Source organism: Sus scrofa, chromosome 7 (assembly GCF_000003025.6).
Source record: "Sus scrofa isolate TJ Tabasco breed Duroc chromosome 7, Sscrofa11.1, whole genome shotgun sequence".
Lineage (NCBI taxonomy): Eukaryota > Metazoa > Chordata > Mammalia > Artiodactyla > Suidae > Sus > Sus scrofa.
The window spans coordinates 57,856,000-57,879,694 of NC_010449.5; the positions used below are offsets into that span (position 1 = coordinate 57,856,000).

Below are 23,695 nucleotides of genomic sequence, written 5' to 3' on the forward strand. Positions count from 1 at the left end.
GTCACAGAGCCTAGGGAGGTACCAGGAGGTACCAGGACTCTGAAGACCCCGGAACAGGGGTTCTAAATCCAGATTCAAGCCCACCCACTCCCATTCAGACTGGCTTCTGGAGTCGGAGGGTCCTCACCGACGGTCCAGAGGCCTCGAGGTAAGGCCACCTTAGCAGAGACCCTGCCCAGGTCCAGCTGATGAGGGACGCAGCTGCCAGGAGCCAAGGTGCCTTCCACTTGCAGCCCGTGCACATTAAGAATTATTCCTCTTGCAAGCAAACAATTTGTTACAATATCCATGGGTCGATTTTCCCAGCTGAGCGCCCTCCCATACATCCTGGATTAATCCCAGAAGTCACTCCATTCATTTAGGACATGCCTGAGTGTGCCTCATCTTTTATTAGGGAAATTTTTCATTGTTTTGGAACACGCATAGGTTTTAATTTGGGGCTGAGATTTTAAAGCCTCCTTCAGTGGCTAAGACACATGGTTAGGCTTGTGGCTGCAATGATTCCCTCTGTCCTCAGACCTGGAAGGGCCTGGCAGGGGCCACTAGACTCTCTAGGGGAGGGAGCACAGCACCCCCTTCTCCTGGGAGCCAGGGACGGCAGACCTCAGTGCTGTGTGGCACTGGGGCACACCCTCAACCTCTCTGAGCCTCCCCACGAGAGGCAAAGTCAAGGAAGATGGCCTATTTAGGTCTCTTTTACCGAGCTCACCCAGGGCAGGCTGGGAGGTCATTACCTCTAAAACCCACAGCGTGGGGAGTAGTGTGGGGCCACTGAAAGAACTAGAAGTTTGGAGTTCTGATTTGAAATGACCTGGGGCAGGTGAGTCATTAGTCTCTCTGAGCCAAGCTTCCAGATCCTCGGGGTGAGCGAAGTGCTACTCTCCCTCTGGGCCAAGTTCAGAACAAGTCTGACCCAGAGCCTGGGACACTGTGGGGGCTTTGGGTGTGCCCTGGGGGCTCTGGGGGCTGGCCCTCCCAACCCACCACAGACCCCTCCCACTTCTCTGTTTCTCGGTCTCTTGGCCCTCAAGAAGCCAGACCCCCAATTCCTTAATCTAGGCTTAAGGCTACCCTCAGGCTGATGCTCCCTCCAGCCACAGCCCATCCTGCCAGTCTGGGTAGCTGCCACCAGCTTCCTCCCAAGCCTTGCACAAGGCCTGCACACCTCCCACCGGAGGCCCTGGGGTCTGGGGAGTCCTGTCTCTCCACACTGAACCCTGCCCCCTCCACAGACCCCACACCAGGTTCTGTGCTGGGATTCATGTGGCATGTTTGCTGTACCCCTGTCCTAAATCAGGAGACAGCTGTCCGACTCCCAATTCCCAGTCCCCTGCCCCCACCAGGGCTTGAGGGCTGGAGCCTCTCTGGACTCTGATTGCAACCCCCTCCCGCCCCCGCCCCTGTCCCCAATTCCTATCCCCTGCCTGATCTTTGCTCACACTATTCCCAACCAGGCCTGCCCTCCCTACATTCCCCTCTGGCCCACCTCCTTCCCCAAATCTTCCCGAACACAAAGGGCCAGCCTCCTCCAGGAAGCCCTCTGTGACTTCTCCAGTCCTTATCTCCTTCCCTTTCCTGGACTCCCAGCATTCCTCCTCAGTCCCACTAACTTCACATTGTGGCCCCAAAGCAGGCACTACATCACCTATTCATTTTGTGGCCACCACACCACGGGGTTCTCAGGAAGGATGGGCTCATTAAATGCTTCAGAGGGAAGGAAGACTTCCACTGATGGACTCCACTGATGGAGTACACACCTCTGTGAATAGGTGTCATTATGGCCATTGTGCTGATGGAGAAACTGAGGTTAACAGACATGAAGCACTTATCCAAGCAGCAGGGCTGGGGTGTGAAGCGGCGCCACCAAACAGTACTGCAAAGACAAAATCCACATTCCACAGACCCGCCAGCCATGCAGTTCACACATGCCACCTACCCCATGTGCCCCTCGCCACCCCAGCTCCACTGTGCCACCCAAAAGGAAACTGGAACCCGGAGAGGCAGGGGTCACTCCTCAGGGCCACACAAACAATAAGCAGCAGGACTGGAACTTGAATCTAAAGTCTCTCAGTTTCCAACTAGAGCACCTGACCAAGAGCCCACACCCAGGCTGCTGGACGGCCCCCTCCCTGTCCCCAAAAAGCATGTCATCTGCTCCCAATTGCGGGCCCAACCCCAGGACTCCAGGGAGCACTTGCACAGTCAGCTGATCTTTTGGAGGGGCCTGGCTCTCAACAGTTCCGGGTATTTACACAGACAGCCTCGCTGCTGGTGGGGAGGGTAGGAAGGCAGGAGTGGACGGAGAACACTCCCACCATCCTCCACGCTGCCTGCACAGAGGAGTCAGCCGTGGCACAGTCTCCTCAAATAACCTGGACCACTCCTGGGGGTGGAGGACCCTGTGCGGCCTGGGGTAAAGGCCTGGACTGCCCACTGAGACAGCCCACTGCCTTGACCCATGTCCCCTCTAGCACCTCTCTGCTCAGCGGCCTGGATGGCCTCAGGGGGACATGGGAAGAGAAGCCCCTTTTAGCAAGAACTGCTGTCTGTGTCTAGGGGTCACTTCACTTCACCGAGCCTCTGCTCCCTCCTCTGTAAGTGGGGTTCAGGTCATAATGGCCTCCACATTCCGGACACCCAGGTAAACAAGGCCGGTGTCCCCCCCGCAGGATCTGAGGTGCAGCCCTCCAGGAACACCCAGCAGATACTCAGCTCCAAGAAGGACAGATCTGATCTCCCAGGAAACCAGCTGAGTAACACCAAGGAGGGGTGCCAGGCTGAAAGGCAGGTGAACACACTCACCAAACTGTGATAAAACCACAGCCAGGATATCACCAAGGAGCCTAAGGTCTCAGAAGCCAAGAGGATGCTGCCCGGTATATAGACCGTCTGCCCCTGAGCACAAGGTCAAGCCATGTCTACCATCACAGTCACCACCAGACCCCAGCCTCCTCCCAGCTCCATCCTGACCTGAGTGGAAGGGGATAGAGGGTTTCTGGTGGAAGACACCAGTGTGTGAGTTCCAGATCGGAGCCAGAGGGGCTAAAGGGTAGCAGAAGTTCAAAGTGAGGACAGATTCCCCCCCATACCCCACTGCCTTCCCCATGGAGCTGCACCACACCCCCATCACAAACAACCATCATTCTCAAGGCTGGGGGTGCCCATCTTTGGTGTCCCCTCACCCTCTTGTGTGCAGCGCAGGCTCCAGTCTCTCTCTCCAACCCCAGCTCAAGTACTTTTATTATTCAGAAGAGCCTCTTGATTGAAAAGGCCTCTAAGGCATCTCACAAATAAGAATCCTTTAATTGGAAAGTTGTTAACTTCTCAAAGAGGAATTTTAATTTTGCTTCCCGACCCTCTCCTCTCCCCAAAACCTATGAAAACTACGGACTAAAAACAAAGGCTAACAAAGCCAAGCACCCCAGGCACCTCTCCCTCCCACAGCACCCCAGCGGGCAGAGGCAGGAGTGACAGCTGCGCCCCCTCCCCTGCAACTGGCACAAACCCCAGAACCCCCCACCCACAACTGTGCAAAGGCCTCGAACCTCTCCCTCTGAGCATGCCTGCTCCATACCCTCCTCGCCACCCACACATAGGGTGGCAGATGGCCGAGGTGTTAATAGGATGACAGGGTGCCCAGACAGGGCAGGGACCATGTCTGCTGGGTTCCCAGAGCCTAAAGCTCCCCCAAACCCCCTCTGCTCTCCTCTATCATGTGGTCCTCTAGCTGATTACTTTAAATTTTATTTATTGAGCATTTACTACATGCCAGGCACTACTCTAGGCCCTTATATGCACCAACAGACTTAATGCACACAAGGTCATTGCTATTATTATTACTCCCAATTTATTGATGAAGAGATTGAAGCCCAGAGAGCTTACGGAAATGGCCTAAATGAACACCATGAGTGAGAGGCAGAGTTGGGACTGCTTTGAAGGCAGTCTGGCCCCAGAGTGGGTCTAAGCTCAAGAGCCACCTTCGCCTGCCTGCCCTCACCCCCCTCAATGGCCCATGTGTTCCTTGAGGGCCAGGGCCATGACCATCTCATCACTGTGTCCCTGGGGACAGCACAGAACCTAGCAAACAGCTGCACTTGAGAAAAGTCTGCAAAGTGAACCAAAGAAAATGAACAAAAGGAAAGTACCTTCCTAGTCATTCTCTCCTTAGGGCCCCATCAGAGGCCTTGGACGAAAACAGGCAGGCAAGACAGGCCCTGGTTCACTGTCAAGGTAGACTGAGGCTCAGACATGAAAGCAGCGGCCCCAGATCACCCAGCTAGGGGTGCAGAGGCCAGGGTGTTTCTGCTCCCAGCCCCACCTGTGTGTACCTGCCTTCCGCCTTGAGGATACAAAGACTAGGTTGTGCCAGGAAACACCAGCTATCATGTTCCTGGGTCCTGATTCAAACCTCGGGCTGAAACAGACCCCAGAGAAGCCTCTCTACTCTCCATCCCTGACAGTTCAGTGCAGCCTCAACACCACCTTGGCCACCTCGAGCCATGAGATGCTCGCCACCCCAAGGGCTGCCTGCTCCATGGTGGGACAGTTCACTGCACTGGAGATCCCAGGCTAAAATGCATGCTGTTACCCATTGAGTTGTGTTCCTCCCAAATGTACGTGTTGAGTTTCTAAACTCCAAGGCCTCAAAATGTGAGTTTAGGTGGAAATTGGGTCATCACAGAGGCAATTCGCTAAGTAGGAGGAGGTCATACTGGAGGAGGGAAGGCCCTTAACTCAGTATGGTTGCTGTCTTTAGAAGAAGGGAAATTTGGACACACACACCCAAGGACCACGCCACGCAAGGAGACACGGGGAGAAGGTGACCACCTACAAGCCAGGGAGAAAGACGTGGAACAGCCCTCAGAAGGAACCAGCCCTGCAGACACCTTGATTTCAGACTTTTAGCCTCCAGAATTGTGAGACAATAAGTTTCTGTTCAAACCACCCAGTTTCTGATTACAGTCGACCTAATACACCTGCAGGCCTGGGTGTTAGTGCTGACTTGGTCCTTGAGTAGTTGTGTGACATCGGACAAGACCCACCCCTCTCTAAATCCTCACCAACACATAACCTGGAACTTAGTAGGCACTCAGTAAATGCTTGCTTGAAGAATGAATGAGATAACAGCATCCATCTTCCACATGAGATAAGAATGAGAGGAGATGAAGGATGGGATGCATTCTGCTAACGCCAGAGTCCTCAAAAGCCACGATGATGGCTGTATCTGCAGACACACACAGAGGGCCGGCTGGTGTGGCTGCAGCCACAGCCTGAACATAAGGGCAGGTGCTCTGAGTAGGCAGAGGTGGAGGGAGGTGGGTCCTCCATTCATCAAGACTTGGACTTCCCCTGAGCCCCCTCACATGCCAGGTCCCCCACTGGGCCCTGGGAACAGGAAAGGAAAGCTCCCAGAAACCAGTCACCCCTGCCTCGTGTGGCGCCTGACCCATCATCCGTGGAGGCTTCAGGGAGGCAGGTTCAGCTCAGTAGCACCAGGGAGGACTTTCTCCACATCAAAGCAGCCTTCAGGGCCTGGGCTTCCCTGGAAAGAGTGAGGTTTCCATCCCAGCAGGTGTGCAAATAAAGATCTGAGGCCACACTCTCAGGGACACCTGTACTCCCTCAGCGTGAACCTGGGTTGGGCCAGCAGGTCCCAACCTGGCTGATCACCAGAAGTGACTGTGGGGGGGAGTTCCGTTTGTGGCTCAGTGGTTAATGAACCCGATTAGGATCCATGAGGATGCGGGTTTGATCCCTGGCCTCGCTCAGTGGGTTAAGGATCACGCATTGCCGTGAGCTGTGGTGTAGGTCACAGAAACGGCTTGGATCCTGTGTTGCTGTGGCTGTGATGTAGGCCGGCAGCTATAGCTCCGATTTGACCCCTCACCTGGGAACTTCCATATGCTATGGGTGCGGCCCTAAAACAAACAAACAAACAAACCCTGGGTCCCACAGAGACTCTGGGCAGAAGGTCCTGTTAGATCCCTGAGGATCGCTCTCTTGAATAACATCCTGGGCGGTCCTGGGGTGGAGAGAGCCTTGGGCCCCTGACCCAGAGAGCTGTGTGGTTGAGCAGGATCCCCTTTAAGGAGAGATTTGATGGTGCTGCAAGGGGACAGGGACAGCATGTGGACAGGAGACGGGAGGGACAAGAGGACGAGGAGGGCAAAGACAAGTAGAGGATGATAACAGTCAGATGACAGGTTAGCTCTCTGGGTAAAAGGTACCAATAGCCATGCAAAGGGCTCAGAGTGCGTGAGAGCGTCCAGGAAGATGATCTGGAAGGGGTGGGATGTGGCTGGTGGCGAGAAGAGCATTCTAGATGGAGGTGATAAAAGGTGAGACTAAGCCTGCACGTGTGGGGGGACAGAGGAGCAGAGTCACCTGCTGGAAAGAAGGAGGGCTGGGAAGATGAGCCTGAGCCAAATCCTGAAAGGCCCTGAATAACCAGGAGGAAGAGTTTGGGCTTCAGCCTTAGGCAGCAAGGAGCCACGGAAGGTTTTTAAGGAGGAGCATGACATGCAGGCAGGCCTGTAGTCGTGACCACTAGTAGGGCTAAGAAGGGCCTTGTCCGCTCTAAACTCACCAAATGAGGCCCTCTCTGGGGACGAAAGGGTGACAGCATTGGGCCCAGCATCAGCACCCGGCTTCCTGCCCACAGCAGCCCTGAAGAATGTACAGAATGACAGTGCCAACCATAGGGGCATCGGAGAGGGGAGCTGGCAGCGGTTTCTCTGGGCTGATAAATCCAGAGTTTGTGTGCGAGGCTGGAGTAACAGGCCCAGCCATGGGCAAGGAGTCCTCAGGGGCCAGATCCCTAAGCAGGGAGGCCCAGATTCCTCCTCTGCACACCCTCGTCCAGGCTCTAAGGATTAAAACACACCCTCCCCACCCACCCCCAGCTGAGGACTCCTTTCTTGACACGCCAGCCCCAGCCTCTGCCCTCAGCTACCCCTGCAACCTGTGCAGCCTCTCCATGAGGACACTGCCATCGCAAGCGTACCCCTTCCAAACCAGACTCTTCCTTTTCCTTCCAAATCCATCCCGGGCCGACTCAGCTCAGCTTCTTCACCCGCCCCCATTCCGTTCTCAGGCTCTGACCTCTCACAGCCCAAGCTCACCTGCAGTCCCCCCTTCAGCCTCCTGCATGCAGCCACTCCTGCTCACCCAAGCCCAGCCAGCCAGCTGGCTCTGGACTGATGCCCAGGCCTCCTAAAGGGCCTGCTTCTCCTGTTCCCCCCACCGCCCCACTCTCACCCCCATAGCCTTTTCCCCACGAGGCAGTGAGGAGCCTGTGAACCAGGAATAATCTCCATTGACACTAACACGAGGCCCCACGTACCCATTTCTCAGCCCAGTTCAGAGCCTGGCCAGACTTCTGGGGGTCTGTTCCCTCTCCTGGGGTCTCTGCTCAAAGGGCGGCTTACCTGAGAGGCCTTTTCCAGATCCTCCTGCAAAGAACAGCTCCCTCTGCACACTCACTCCCTTTTCCAGTCTTATTTTTCTCCACGACCCTTGTTACTCCCTAACCGTGCATGATGAATTTACTTTTCTGGTCTCTTTCTATCTACTCTGCTAGAATTTAAGCTTTATGAGGCCAATGACCTGGTCTAACTTATTCACCTACAGGTGCTGAGCACGTAGAACAGTGTCTGACATGTAGCAGGTATTCAATAAGTATGTGTCATGTGACTGATGAATGAGCCATTGAATGAATGAATGACATGAGCAAGCAGTTTGCAGCACTTGGTATAGAAGGGAACAGAGGGGCAAATCAAGCCAGATCCTCCCTGGGAGCCCCCAAGGTCTGTGGGGAGAAACAGAGCCATACTGGTGAGTAATCCCGCTCAGGCTGTGAGCAGTGCTGGGGTGAACACGTGCACAGGGAGGCGAGGCCTGGAAGGGGGTCCCCAGCTGGGCCCAGAGGTCAGGGAAGTTTCCTGGAAGAGACAGCCTCCCTCCTTGCCTCTCCAGGTCACAGGGCACTTGCCACCCTCTGCCAGCAGCACTGATGCAAGAGTGTCCAGAGCTAAAATGTATGTGTCTCTCCTGCAAGGAGACTTGGGCAGGGCTCAGCAGAGAAAGAAGGGCTTGATTTAAATGCCACTGATCCCACCAGGGATCAAGAGATCAAGGCTGTAGCCTCTGGGACCCCAGCCTCGCCTGCCCTTCCCCCACCCTGCCAGACAGGTCCCCTCCCCTCCGACCACAGGAGCGCTGGAGGAACAGGCCAGGAGGAGCAGGAGATGGTGAGGGGAGCCCTGGACTTCCTCCAGAGCTTTGGTGGGTCAAGTCTCGACTCAAAGTCTCAGATCTCAAAGGCTCCCTTGACCAGCCCTCCCCACCTCCCCCTCCATCCTGAGCACCTCACTCCGCAAACCCTCCAGAGCCCCCTACCTCCATACCTTTGCTTAGCCTGGGCCCTCCCTGCTCCCCTGAACCTCTCCCGCCCGTCATAACTCTACCTACATCATCTTGTTCATCCAGGCATTGTTTATGAGAACACACCACAGGAAACCATCAACCCTACCACTGAGAATTGGTTAAACATGCTAGGGCACACACAGGCTGGAACATTACACAGCCATTAAAAATCACATTACAGAAGAGTATTTAGTGATGGGAAAATGATCTGGGTATAATATTAAGTGCAAAAGGCAGGTTAGAAAACAGTAAGTACAGTTTGATCCCAATTATGTCATAAATACATATTTTGTAAAAGACTGACGGGCAAAACACCCATGTGCTTGCATTTTCTATAGAGAACATGTAGGCTTTTTATAATCAGAAAAATAGAACATTTTAAATGAATCCTACAGCCTTCAAGACTCCGCTCAGGCATCACTCCTCAGACCCCTCCAGCCCCCCTGGCTGAGAGGGCGGCCTCCGCTCTGCATTAGTTCCCCATCTCCCTGCCCGCTGAGCTTCCTGGTGCCTCGCACTGTCACCTGGGCAGTGGGGAGGCTGCGGCGGCCCCTGATGAGGGTGGGGGCAGGGCCCAGCCACCTGCCTCCTGACCCCTGTGCCCCTAGCCCTCCCATGGCTGCCCTTGGCTGCCTGGTAGGTAACCCTGACCACATCCCCTCTCTCCATCTCCCAGCAGCAACTACAGGTTAAACTGGAAGGGCTAATTAGCTGCTCAGTCCACCCAGGACTGACTGATCACAGGAATATTTTGATGGAGATAACCAGACTTCAAAATGAGGCAGAGCGCCCAGGAAGGAAATCCAGCTGCCCGCTCTCTGCCACAGCCCACAGCTTCCTGAATGGCAGGACAGTGCCAGCTGAGCCACCACCATCCACAACGGTCACCCAGTCCTTCAGGGTAAAGGGTTGGAAGCCCACAGCCCTGCTGAGACCCTTCCTCCTCTGAAAAATGGGGATAACCTCCCAGTCCAGCCTGCTGCCCTGAACCCTCCTCCAGCCCTCCTTCTGTTTAGCAAACCTGTTTTTTCAGTTGAAATGTCTTTAGTTTTTTGTCAGCATAAAAAAGATTAGAGGAGTTCCCATTGTGGCTCAGTGGAAACAATTTGACTAGTATCCATGAGGATGCAGGTTTGACCCCTGTCCTCGCTCAGTGGGTTAAGGATCTGGCATTGCCATGAGCTGGGGTGTAGGTTGCAGACTTGGCTCGGATCTGGCGTGGCTGTGGCTGTGGTGTAGGTCAGCAGCTACAACTCAATTCAATGCCTACCCTGGAAACCTCCATGTGCTGTAGGTACAGCCCTAAAAAAAAAAAGCAAAACAACAACAACAACAAAAAAAAAAAAACAACAACGACAAAAAAAAAAAAAAAAACAGCTGGAGCCTGTTATATAAGCAATGAGGTCTTATGTACAGCACAGGGAACTAAATCCAATCTCTTGGGATAGAACATGATGGAAGACAGTAGGAGAAAAGGAATAAATAGGTATATATGTGCATGACTGAGTCACTATGCCGCACAGCAGAAAGGGACACAAACCCTGTAAAACAACTATTGTTTAGCAAACTTTCTCACGGGTGTCAGAGGCCTGTCAAGAACAGGGAATTGGTCCGGATAAAGGCGGGATGTCCCTTGTCCAAGGTCACAAGCAAGTTTAGTGGGGCAGCAGCCTGGGTCCCCCTGGTTCCTCATCCTCTACCTCAGTGGACTGGCTGTGGTTTCTCCACATTCCCTCACCTGGGACACAGAGTGGGAGGGCCTGTCACCTCCCACACACTGGGTGTCCTGCTCCTCGAGATATAGTCCAAGAGGCCATCTGCTCTGCTCACACAGAGCCAAGGTCACCTGGCTGCTAGTGCCTGTCACACACACACACACACACACACACACGCCCCGGGCCGGAGCTTCATCCTGCCTAGAAGGTGTCTGGATGCGCACGTTTTCTCTGGCTTGGAGCCACGTTAATTCCACACGTTGGAGCCACTGCCAGCCTCTTGACAGTTTCTTGGACCCTGATTGTCTCAGTCCACGTGTTCCCACTCCCTTCTGACCTGGAGCCATGCACACATTTGGTCAACAATGTGACAGAACCAAGGACAGAGCCCTTCAGCTCCCCCACTGGAGACCTCCTGTGCCACACAGGAGCCCATTAGTCGGCAGGTCCGTGAAACTGTGTCACTCAGAAGAATGCCCCAGGCTTCTAGCTGGCTGCCAGAGCCCTGCCATAGCAAGGGCTCGTGGGAGGTGGCACTGCCAAATCAAACCTCCTGGTCTTAATTTCACATAGGGAGGTAGAGATGCGAAGGCCCCCAGAAAGACTGCCAAAAGACTGCCCCTTGACAGCCCCCCTCCGGCCGCTCCTTTGGGGCACCACATCCACCACACACCCCTTGCCACCACTACTCTGCCCAGTGGCCCAGAGCGGTTTCTTACCGCAGGTCGGGCAGGCGTTTGGGGAATGCACTGGGTGGAGGGTCAGTCTGGGTTCGACTTGTCTCCCTCTTTGCCCGAGGGCACCGGAGCCTTGGGGCCTGTGGGCTCAGGAGGCTGTGGGAGAAAGAGACAAGCTGTCAGCCAGAGGGGGGTAGCAGGAGGCAGTTCTGGGGAGCTGTGGGGGCCATGCCCACAGTGGGTCTGAGCCCACCCGGCTGGGCAATGAACACTCAAACATAGTCACTCTCATTCTTGCTGACACACACATATGGAATACTCACACGTGCCCTCACTTGTTGGCACACATGTGCTCATACACACATACATGGGCACACACACATGCTTACTCTCTGACACAGTCACTCACTGGCATTTACACACACGTGTGCTCTCACTCATTGACACATGCCACCAGCTAGGGCAGCTGGGGCTCTGGGAACCATGTGGTTTGTGGCAGCAAGCAGCGGGAGGGGAGGGGGCTGAATAGGCCTCCCCCACCCACTGGCTCTTTGACCCTGGGAAAGTCAAGTCTCTGAGCCTCACTTCCCTCATCCATAAAAAGGGGATACTGTCCCCCCGCCAGGTCTGCTGGGAAGGTAAAAGGAGAGAAGGGGTGCGTGGCCTGGGGCGCAAGAGGTGCCCAGCTAACAGCAGGGCCAGACTTCCCTCTAGCTGGGCTCCAGGAGGTGGGCCTGGGGAGTAGCAGAGCACCAGGGGAGGCTTCCCAGAGCCTAGGTCTTCCTTCCCCAGCCTCTCCTGGTTTATTCTTTCACCAAACATACTCCAGGGGCCGTACGGGCCCCAGTCCCCCTTTCTCCATGAGTGAGAGAAGACACTAGGGAGTCCTATCTTTTGGGCACGCCCCCAAGACACAGGTCTGGGGCTGGAAGTCCGAGGAGGCAGGTGACTCCCAGCTCTCCCACTTGCTGGCTGTGTGCTCCTAGGCCAAGCATCCCCCTCTAGGGCTCAGTTCCCTCAGGCTCTTTTTTATTTTATTTTTATCTTTTTGTCTTTTTAGGGTCACACCTGCAACATGTGGAGGTTCCCAGGCTAGGGGTCAAATTGGAGCTATAGCTGCCAGCCTACGCCATAGCCACAGCAACACAGGATCTGAGCCATGTCTGTGGCCTACACCACAGCTCACGGCAACGCCATATCCTTAACCCAGTGAGTGAGTCCAGGGATTGAACTGGTATCCTCATGGATACTAGTCAGGTTCTCAGCTCGCTGAGCCGCAATGGAACCTCCCCCTCAGCTTCTTAGACCAAGACCAGAAACTTTCTCTCAGATAAAGATCTAAGTCCTTTTCTGAGCTATTGCGAAGAGGTACCAATCTGATCAGTGTTTCTCAAAGTGTGGGACACATCACTGCTAGGGATGATAAGGGCATTTTAGGTGGTTTGCAGACAAAAATTTTTATTTTCATAGGTGTGTGTTTATTTTTCTGTGGATTAAAAAAAATAACAAGTATATCAAAGCTGTGATTTCACGGCTGTGTGGCTTGGAAGGCGCTGGGTAATCCACCTTCAAATGTGAGTCAATGCAAAGACAAGGATTAAGAAAATTCAAGTAGAAATGGCACCCAAAGGTGGCTATGACTGTGATAGTGACAGGGAAGTGCAGAAAGTTGGCACCTAAGGGGCCTGGCTCCCAGCAGCTCTCATGAGGGTTAGCAGCTCCCTTATTCCCTGGAGGGGCCAGGCCAGCCCCTCTTTTTCCTCTTAATTCCCCATATGGCACCACACAGCACAGGCCTAGGTCCCCAGGAGGACCCACAGGGCTCTCCAGAGGGGATGGATGAGCGTGGATGGATGGAGCTCGGAGGTAGTTGCCACACAGTGAGCAGAAGGTGGCAAAGGCCTCTGAGTCCCTCTCAAAGGCAACAAGCCATTTGTCTAAGAGGCAAAGGTGGAATTTCTAGGCTCCATGGTAGGTGGAGATGGACAGACTCTCTAGAGGCAAGTCTCCTCCTTTCCTGGGCTGCAAACTTCACCTCCAAGAGGGAGGCAGAGAAATGGGCACTGTGAATATTCCAGGATCCGCCTTGGCTTTCCCATCCTGACAACAGAGCCACAAGCAGCGTGGACCCAGTAAGAGGACCTGCCCAGCCCCACAGTTCTCTAGCCCCAAATTATGCCCCTGCTGCCAGCAGGTCCCAAGGGTGCCTCCCAGTGCCTACTGATCCAGAGGACAAGACAGGAGCTAGCAAGGCAGGCCTGGGATAGAGGGGTAGCCAGAGCCCGCACAGTTCCTCAGGCCTGGGTCCTCCAAGCTAGGCCTAAGCGGCCAAGGTTACCCTGAGTGGCCGCCCAAGCTGGCTTGCAGTAGAGTGGCACAAGCCAGCAAGGCCCAGGCCAACCCAGGCAGCTCTCTCCCGGGCAAGCCTCCAGACCACCTGGCTGGCGGCCTCGAGCCCAGTTCCACCTGAGCTGGCAGGGCAAGCCATTCCCACAGCACCGCTCTAAGCCCCCAGCTACCATGTTCCTAGATAATGAATGGGCCTCCCGCTCCCTTCTCCCCAAACCTTCCTGAGGCTCCCACTCTCCTCAGTGGCATCCCAAGGAGTTGCTATGGAAATAGGACCACAGGCAGAGCATGACAATGATTTGGGGCAGGGGAGGAGAGGCAGTGGGAGCCAGGAGCTCTCCTGGACAAGAGGCCTGCCTGCGTGCCGAGTCCCAAGAAGGACACAAAATCTCAGCTATAGGCCTCAGAGCCAAGGAGGGCAAAGGGGACTGTGACAGAGGCAGGGAGGGGGGCCTTCCAACCTGCTCTCCTAGCCCCTTGCCCCCTCAGTGGAGCCAGGGACCCTGTGTGTTTAACAGAATTAACGCACGCCCCAGGGAATGAGACCTCCATGGAAACAGCTGCTTCAGGATGCTGCCAAAGTGGTTCAGTGCTGGGGGCTGGTACCCAGTAGGTGCTCAGCAAACACTGTGATCAAAGAGGATGGTACTGGAGTGTGTATATGTGTGTGTGTGTGTGTGTGTGTGTGTGTGTAAGAGAGAGAGACAGAGACGCATGTCTGCTTCGATCAACACAGCCACAGAATCATGGAACTTGAAAGGCCCACGCCCATTATACAGATGGGGAGACAGAGGCACAGGGAGATCAGGGCCAACCAGCAAGTCAGCAAAATGTCAGTCCTAGAGCCCAGGTTTCCTCTTCCCTAGAACTGAACCCTCTACCCGATACCCTTGGGTTTTCCTTTCTTCCCTCATTCATTCTACTTTTGGTGCATGCCCACTTGGTGCTTGGTGACTAGGATAAAGAGATATGAAGAGGCTGCCAGAAGCTCCGAGAGGAGACCAGCCATATCACGGAGGGTGCTGGGACAGAAGTCTAAGTGGCTGCAGGAGCCCAGGGAATGTCACCTCAGAGATTTCCATTAAGCACTCCTAAGCCATGCTTCAAAGAGACTTCTGGTTTCCCCAGCGTGTCTCCTAACTGCTCCCTCAGCCCAAGGTCCCCTACAGCCCCCAACACAATGGCCTCCAGTGTAGGACAGTACTAAGCCCACCTGGGGCCCTCACCTCCAGGAGGCCATGGGGGCTGTTCCCCATGAGCACCCCCAGCCCCCAGAAATGAGGAACCATGGGAAAAGTATCTCAGTATCTCACTACGCAGAAGGAGCTCAAGGAGAGTTGATGCCCTGGCTGCTCTCCTCCCCCGGGCTCAGCATCCTCCTGCAAGGTTCACTCTTTCCCGGTTCCTTCTTGCTGTCCTGAGCACTTTCCATGAGCCAAGCAGAGCACTGGGCCTGGGATGGGGCAGAGAACAAGTGAGCCCTAGTCATGGGCTGTCACCCTTGTGGAACTCAAGTCTCCATCTCTGTCAGCAGCATGCAAATTCTCTACCGTAGCAGGTTTTTTGGAGGAGTGAGTACTGAGAGGACAAGAGGAGAGAGCTGGGCTTGGAAGACTGGCCAGCTCTGCTGTATCCCACACGGGCCATGCCTCCTGGCTGCTGTCCATACTCCCAGGACCAACTTCACACAGGTGGAAACGAAGACCCTGAGACGTGGCCAGGTGGACCCCAGGCGGACCCCAGGCAGACCCCAGGAACTGAGAAGGCAGGATGGGGAGACATCAGTGAGAACAGAAGGGAGGGGCCAGGTCCAGGGCTATGCGAGTGGAGGAAGGAGCTGTCTAGGAAGTCTTCCTGGTAGAGGAGGGATGATGGAGTTTAGCCCAGAACCTGCTCTCAGGCTCCCAGCAGGAAATGAGTTTCTCCAAGAAACAGAACTGGGCCCGGGGCTATCCTGACCACCCAGAAGACCTGGAGCTGGGTTGGCAGGTGGAGGATGAGGCGAGCATGTTCCCTAACAGACACCAGCCGGTCCCAACCCACTGAGGGCTGCCACAGCTGCAATCTCACAGCCCTAATCACCACTGCTCAAGGGGGAACCAGCCGGGGCTGAGAAACTAGGAGAGACAGAGGCCCAAAGAAAGACAGAGCAACTGTGACCCCAAAGCCAGAGGCCAGAGGGGGAGGCAGAGAGATGAAATGGATGCGGAGATGGGACCCTCCCTCCCTCCCCCAGAGCGAGTGCTGCAGCTGCCAGGAGGAGCCTACAAAGATTTTTCAGCCTTGCAAAGATTTTTCAGCAATAAAATTCTTATTTGAAATGAAATCTTATGCAGTGGGGGAAGCCTTCTCTGCCAGACATTAAATTCAGAAACCATAAAGTGAAAATTTGATAAATCTGACTACATAAACACGTAAAAACATCTGTACAGCAAAAGACACCATAAACAAAGTTAAAAGGCATGTGAGATGCTGCAAGAAAATATCACTAATATACAAAGAGCCCCCTACAAATCAATAAGAAAAAAGACAAAAGAAGAGAAAAATTGGCAGTGAATTAGAAATCCACAGAGGAAGCACTAAATTGGCCAATAAACATATGAAAAGATGTTCTATCTCACCAGCAATCAGGGGAATGCAAATGAAAATGACACGGTATCATTTTTTTGCCCATCAGATTGGGAAAAATTAAAATGATTGATAACAACCAATGCTGGCAAGGATGTGAGAAAATGAACACTCATGGACCATGGGAGGAAGGGGGAATTGGCTCAAGCTTTGGAAGGGTAATTTGGCAATACTGAATAACGTTTTAAACTCACACATTCCACAACCCTAGTAATCGCACGTCTAGAAAGTTCTACAGAAATGATGACACAGGTACTCCTATATAAATATTCAAGGATACTCATAGCAGCATTGCTGGTAAGAGGAAAAAAGAAATGGCCTCAATATTTATCAATAAGGGACTGTTTAAACAAAATACAGCACATCCATACCACAGAACACTCCACAGCCATTCGACAGAAGGAGGCACATCTATGTATAACAATATGAAAAAAATCAAGCTGTACGGTGCTATTTCAGAACGCGCCCAGTTTTATAAATAGCCGATTGTTGGTTTATGCCCCAAAAGGCTGGAGGATAATATCCAAACAGCACAGGGATCACCTCCTGGGAGGGAGATGAGGGGCCTATCACAGTCTCCACTGCCCACAAATATGTCGTCAAATTTTCTTTTGTAAACAAACAAAAAAATCAATAAAGAGTTAATGGTTTTTTTCTTTCATTCCTGCTGGGACCCCAGCATAAAATGCAGATCTGAGCAGCTCTGCTGGAGTTGAAAGGAAAGGGGCCTACGCAGGCCTACTCCCACTCCCAAAGTGCCCAGGCCCCTTCAGGGACACCCAGGTTCTAGGACCAGTTTGAGAACCTCAGCTGGAGAATGTCAAGCCCAAACCAAGGCCAGGAGGGCTGAGTGTTGCCCAAGTCACAGAGGCAGTCCAGACCTTCCGGGGCTAAAGCCAAGGCCTTGGGCGCTTCGGCAGGGCTCTGGCCCTCCAGGGCTGGGGAGGGAGGTTTCCCTAGGTGTCTAGAAGACCCTGGAATGTCATGGTCTTGGGAACCCTAAGCTGAGGTTCAGGGGAGCCCAGATGGGGAAGGCGACATGGAAGGGCCTTTGCAAAAAACTCCAGGGGAGGGGGCTTTGAGGATCAGTTCTGGGCTCCTGTGCCAGGGATGGAGGGGGGACAAAAGGAGAAGGGAAGTACTGGGGAAGCTGGGGGTGTGCTTCTCTCCATGCTAAGAGAGGGTGAGCAAGCCCATAGGTGCAAGGAGGGGTGAACCAATGTGTGCAAGTGTGCGGTGCTCGCGTGGGTCTGCAGAGGTGAACCGTGGAGGGCGTGTGTATAGTCCTGTCTATATCTCAAGTCAGTGTGTGTGTGTGTGTGTGTGTGTGTGTGTGTGTGTGTTAGGGCACATGGGCAGCCAGCAGGAGAGGCCTGAGAAGAAGCCAGGAGCAGGTGGCAAATTCCAGAGACCCAACCCCAAACCGCCGTCAGCCTCATGCCTGACCCAGTGCCTCCCAACACTCCCCCACCCTCCAGTCAGAGGAGGATCAAGGGCTAAAGCTGGTGGAAAGACTGGAGGGTTATCACAGCACCCTGGCCCCGCCAGGCACTCCATAAGGTAGCCAGAAAGAGGGTGGCCTGGGGACTGAGGCTCCTGGCTTCCCATGCTAGGGCAGCACGACAGACAGGTCACATGAACCATGTCACCTTGGAATGGACTATCGCAGGAGTTCCTAACCAGGATCTCCAGGCAGGAGGGACTCAGGGGGTCTGTGAATACGAAACTGCACAGAATTAGATGTGAATTTTTTTTTTTTTAGGGCCCCACCTGCAGCATATGGAAGTTCCCAGGCTACGGGTCTAATCAGAGCTGTAGCTGCCAGCCAACACCACAGTCCCAGCAATGCCGGATCCTGAATGCACTGAGCGAGGCCAGGGATCAAACCTGCGTCCTCATGGATACTAGTCAGGTGCATTACCGCTGAGCCACAACGGGAACTCCTAGATGTGAATTTTCACATGTGGTACAGGGATGGGAATGTGTACCTATTTCAGGCCGTGGCTTTCACAGATCCCCCAAGGGCCCCACATACCAAGAAGACTGAGCACCATTGAGCAGGAATGGAGCAAGGCTGGTTCCCAAAGGAGTGGTCTCAGGGGCTCGGTGTCCACCTGCACACAGTTGAGGTCGGGCGGCAGGGTGTTGGGGGATGGGGGCTAGGACAGGTTCTGCAGCTCCAGGTCCCAAACAGGACCTCTGTGAAAGTCTCAGGGGGTAGATGCTGGCTCTGACCAGGGACCAGAGCTGTCCAAGATGAGTGGAGCTAACTTGGCGGGGTGTGGGGTGGGCACTCCCTGTATGGAGGGGTGAGGGCACAGGCTGGACGGGGCAGAGGTCAGAGGAGTGATGGCAACACTGAGTCTCATTCTCAGACTGACTTGGCCTCGGTATCACCATCTCACACCCCAGGGCTACACAAAGTGGCTCCCGGGTGTCCATTCTGAGCGTGTGAAAGGAAGGGCCAGGGCTGTGCGAGGTGAGGTACAGGCTGGAAGGCTGAGTGTACAGCCCTCCCACCCGGTGGTGGCCTCGTTTCTCTTCCCTCCAGGAGTAGGGGACAGGCTGCCATGACTGCCCCATGCTGCTAACTAGATCTGCAGAGCCCAAAGCCTTCGTGGGTGTCCCGATCTCCCACATGACAGTGACCTCAGAGAGGACAGGAACAAGAAGTTTCCTTATAATCCGGGACTGGGGCCCAGGGAGCTCAGTGGACAGACGCACTGATCAGGGCTAGCAGCCAGGCCAAGGCATATGAGCCCAGAGGAGCCCGCCAAACTCTCTCGGACCCCTGCAGGTCTCTCTCAGCCCGTCCTGGGGAAACTGAGGCACAGAGAGAGCTTGCTGTTCTGAGTCACACGTGGAGTTGGTGTCCAATCTGGGCCCGGAGCCCAGGTCTCCCGCCCTGGCTGGGCTTCCTCTGGGCACAAATGCACCTCACCACCCCGCCCCCAGGTGATTCAGTGGCCACCTCAGCAGCCCTAATGATGCCAGAAAGAAGCAGCTGACACTGTGGCTCCAACACACTGATTCAAATGCAGGCCTGCAGTGTCCCCTGGATCCAGACACCCCGAGCCTCAGTTTCCTTCTCTCTAAAGCAGAGGTACAGACACTGATGTGAGGCTCAGAAGAGCACGATGCACAGTCTGTTTAGAGCAGAACAGGAGCCCGCCCCCTTCCTCCCTCTCTGGACCTCAGTTTCCCCATCACTAAGCAAGATTGCCCTGAGTGGATCCCCAGGCCCCTTGAGCCTCTGACAATGTCTGGGAAACCTGCCTGGGTGGCCAGCCCATCCCCGTGTCTGTGGGGAGACAGGCTACAGAGGCAGAGACCAGGGCCTGCCCTCAGGAGCTCCTGCTGGTCGAAAGATAAGAAGTATGACCATGGAGCAAAGGCTACTCAGCAGAGCTGGCTGTGAAAGTGCCCACGGAAGGGCTCCCAAACTGTGCCTCCTCTGCCACAGTCCCCGCCTTGCCCTACTGCTCCACACCCAGCCTGCCCCACGGTACCTACCCGTCCCCCCTCAGCACTAGTTTTGTGTGCCTACTCCGGGGGCCACGAGAAGTTTGAAAACAGAAAACCCAGTGCGAACTGGGCAGTGATCAAGGAAGACTTCCTGGAGGAGACAGGACAAAGAGCATCAGGGTCACACAGGGGGCCTTGAATACCCAGATGAGGAATGCAGACTCTGAGGAGCCACTGGAAGTTTCCTATGGGTCCCCTAACCCTGGGCAGAGATGCCAGACCGCACCCCAGGCTGGCCTCAGAGCTGTGTCCCCAGTAGAAGGCCTGAGGGGGTGGGGGAACCTGGGCACGAGGCCCCCTCCATCTGTCCTCCACAGCCAAGGACTGTGACTCCGTCCCATAGAAATCAGTCCCGGTTGGTGATACCCAGCGGCCGCTGAGGCCTCATTGCAAACAGCTTTGCCGCTGGTGAGTGCCACCTGGCCAGGGAGGGCTCCCCGACAGATGAAGAGCAATGCCGGCCCTGGACTCATTCATATTCCAGTCTGGCTGCCGGCTTCAATATGGCTGAGAGACGCGAGGGCAGAGGCGGCCCTCCGAGAATGCCCAGTGATGATTCCTCTCCGATTCCAATTTATTTTCTATCATTAATGCTTTTGAAAAGCCCCACATGCTCTGCAAACAGGGAAGGAGCACAGGAGGGGAGGGGTGGGGTGTAGAGGGCTGGGGGCAGAGGGGGGCACAGCAGAGGTGGTGCGGGCAGCCGTCGAGAGGCCCTGAGACCTGATGTTCAAACCTGCACCCCATCTCCACCTGCCTGAAGAACTCTGGGGAGCACCTGGCCTATACCTGGCCATTGGGAATGGTCTCCTGCTCTGCCAGCTCAGGGGACGGTTTCCAAGGTCTGCTGAGGGTCAGCGGGGAGCAGGCTTTATATACTGTAAAGGGCTATACACCTTGTTGATCCAAGAGGGAAGCAAACCTGACTGACCATGGCCACAGAGGCCCAGAACTGGATACCAGGGGACCCCAACCCCAATGTCCAGGGAAGATCTGGATCGCCTCTCACCACAGCACAAGCAGAGTAGATAAGCACTAGGATTTGGGTCCCCTGTCCCCTGCCTTGTGTGTCTCAAACTCACCCTGCCAGCCTCCCTTCCCCCACAGGCTCACCAAGACCAGCCTCCCAGCCAGCATCCCTCCTCCCCACCCGCTTCTGTGGAGCCAGATGGATCATCCCCACAGGTCCTCTGCTCAGAACCCTCCCGGCTCCCCCTTACCCTTGGGATCAAGTGCAAACTCCCCACCTCCCTGCAAAGCTCTCCCAGGCATCTCAGGCCCAGGTGGGCAGCCTCAGCGTCTCCATCTCCCGACCCCGCCCTAAGCTCCAGTGCTGACTCGTGGTCTTCACACATGCTATTTCCTGTCTGGAGTTCTCTCCTCCTCACCCCGGTTCACCTGTCAAACTCCTACCCCCTCTTCAAGATGCAGCTCCAGTTCTTCTCTGTGCAGCTTTTCCAGGCTTCCCCTGGCCCACCCTGCTCTGTGCTCCTGTATCCAGTACCACTAATATGTTAATCGTGTTTGTGCGGGACTTCCCTCCATTCAGCAAGCTCTCGTGGCCAGGAGCTGTGTCTGATTCATCCGGTACATTTGCAGTGCTTGGCAAAGTGCCTGGCTCAAGGCAGAGCCACTGATCCAATCGACTGACTTTAACTGAGCACCTACTATGTGTCAGACTCTGTGCTGGGTGCTGGAGAGGCAACAGCAAAGACAGAGCCAGTCCTTGCCCTCAAGCTCCTTCCAGCCGAGGTACTCAGGAGATGTCTGTTGAATGAATGGACATACAGCTACCTTGTGAAGAGGGACACTGAGGCCCAGAGAGGCAAAATGCCCGGTCCAAGGGGGTTTCTGCCTCCCTGTCCACACCTCTTTCTACTCCATTTCTTTCTCACAACCTCAGCCGCAATGAGGAGGAACTCAAAACGGAAAAAAAAAGAAGAAGAAGAAAATGTGGTGGATTTTCCCTCTTTCTCCATAATGTAAAGAAAATTGCTTTTGCCAACTATCGCAGCTTAAAAGCAATTAGAGTTTTTGGAGGGGACTCTGGGCACGAGCAGAAGAGACAGAGTGAGCACCCAGCACAGAATTTTTCCAGCATTCGTTTGTATCAAGCAAAAGGGGGGAAAAGGTGTTAAAAGCAGCAATTTCCAGCAGCAGAGATGGTGAAGATAAAATATTTACAGCTTCCAAGGGAGGGGCCTGGGAGGGACCACAGACCCCCCGCCACACACACACACACACACACACACACACACACACTCCTACTCCATGTTCCCAGAGGCAGGGAAAGGGAGGGCAAAGAACAGGAGACAGGAAAGACGAGCCACCTCCCACCCGGCCCTGCTCTGATGGAGGCTTGGGGAGGAGGGAGAGGCCCCTAGATGTCCCTGCTCTCTCAGCCCCTCCCCACCAGCCATGTCCCCGCCCAGCCACTATCCAGCCCCCAGCCACCAGAGATGTAGCCCTCCAGTCCTCAGACCTGGCTCTGCTCCACATCCGGAGACGATCCACCACCACAAGCTGGCAACTGAGGCCTGCACAGCTCGGGCCCCTCTCCAGCCTCATCTTCCATGGCTCCCCACATGGCACCGCCACCCTGACTGTTTTCTGAGGAGCCTCGCTCAGTCCCACCCTCCAGGGCTTGGCCTGAGGAAGGCCCAGAAGGACTGCACACCCCTCCCTGAGGGAGAGGTGAGGCGGGGTTGAGGGTGTACACCCAGAGCAGGTGACAGAGCCAAAGACACACCACTCTAGGCTACACGCCAGACTTGCAACCGGGCCTCTCCCACTGGGCCGCCCCCTCCCTACCTGGACCCTTCACCCACCCTTGGCCTCCTCTCTCCAAATACCGAGCTGCCACCAGCAGCATCTTCCCGAAACCTAAGTTCCTCCCCTAGCTGCGGCATAGAGTCCCCTCTGGGTGACACACAAAAGACAGAGCCTCCATAGAAGCAGATTTGAATGCCAGCTCCTCCCTCACTAGCTGTGACCTCTGCAAGTCCCTCAATCTCTCTGAGCCTCAGTTTCCCCATCTGTTAAATGGGAATCATAACAGTACATATCTCACAGGGTTGTTTTGAGGATTAAATGAGGTAAAGTATGCAAAGCACCTGGCACTGGACTAACACTTAGTAGGTGTTCAATAAATTTATCTCCGCCCTACTTCATGCTCAGTCCTCACTGGACAGTGTGACTCTCCAGGCCTGAAGATGGCCCATTCATGTGCACACCCAGGCTCCACGCCACCATGCTGTCACCTGATAAATGCACAGAAGGCACACCCCAGCTGGGAGCAGAGGGTACAGGAGGTGCTGAAGGGCTTTGCAAACACGTGGAGGCAACATGCATCCACACAGGGCCAGGGAGCCTCTCACCCTGCTTGGCTTAGGAAGGATTCCTCCAGGAATAGCAGGAAGCCTCAGTCAGAAGCCTGAGAACCTGCCGGGCCACGTGGAGGAGGTGACTGGAGGCTTAGCCTTCCGTCCACCTGTGGCTGCAGCCCAGCCCTCAGCCCCCCTCCCAGCCTACGGGACAAAGGCAAACACCGAGGCCCAGGGAATGGCAGTTAGTGGTAAAGGAGCTAAAGGAACCAGAGTAGAAATCAGGTCTGGTCCAACTAAGCCAGACAGTTCTGGCCAGCCTCAAATCCCAGTCCACCCAGTCAGCGGTCTACTGACTGGCTGGGTGACCTCTCTGAGCCTCAGTTTCATCATCTGTAAAATGGAATCCATCCTGCCCAATTTTCAGGGCAGTGGTGGGCACTAACAAGGGTAGCTCTTTTCCAGCGCCCTGCCAAGGTGCCAGCATATGGTCATCATGGGAACACGTGCTGGGTCTGTGTCATCTGCCCCCTGGACTCCAGGCACAGTGCCCTCCTCAGCCTACAGCAGGGTCCGACAAGGACCTGCCCTATTTCCCGTGGTCCTTCCCAGCCCACTGCCCACCCAGCGGTGGGCTGAAGGACCAGCCAACAGACAGGCCAACAGTCATGGCCAATCTTCCCTGCCCCACTGTCAGATGGGAAAACGTCCATTATCTGCTTCATTCCATCAAGGAGAGATGGTGACATGCCCCGCGTCACACAGCCCCATGGAGCCACTCGGTGGAGGTTGGGTATTTTCCTCTCCTTTCCCAACAACAAAGAATATACAGGCTTGACGCAGGGTCTGTCAGTGCCACAGGGCCGCAGACCACGAGTCAGGTCTTTTGATGTCTCTGTCTCTTGCTTTCCCTCTGATTGTCTTCCTCCCAAGGGCCTCTCCTGCCCACTGCCCCTAATCCTATCCTCAAGCAATAAGCCCAGCAATAAGCCTGGCACCCATCAAGGCTCTTCTCATTGTGGGGACAAAGATGGGAGCACAAGAGGGCATCCCA

General features: G+C 54.8%; 1 protein-coding gene across 3 annotated transcripts in view; it reads right to left on the reverse strand.

Annotated features, from left to right (window-relative positions):
• Positions 1 to 23,695, reverse strand: part of LINGO1 (leucine rich repeat and Ig domain containing 1) — a 205,531-nt gene that overhangs the window by 171,409 nt on the left and 10,427 nt on the right. The window contains exon 2 of one of the 3 annotated variants that reach the window (XM_005666134.3): positions 10,859 to 10,972. The exons of the other annotated variants lie outside the window; for them this stretch is intronic. The gene's annotated coding sequence lies outside the window, so the exon portion shown is untranslated. The remainder of the gene's footprint in view (positions 1 to 10,858; positions 10,973 to 23,695) is intronic. 3 annotated transcript variants of the gene reach the window in all.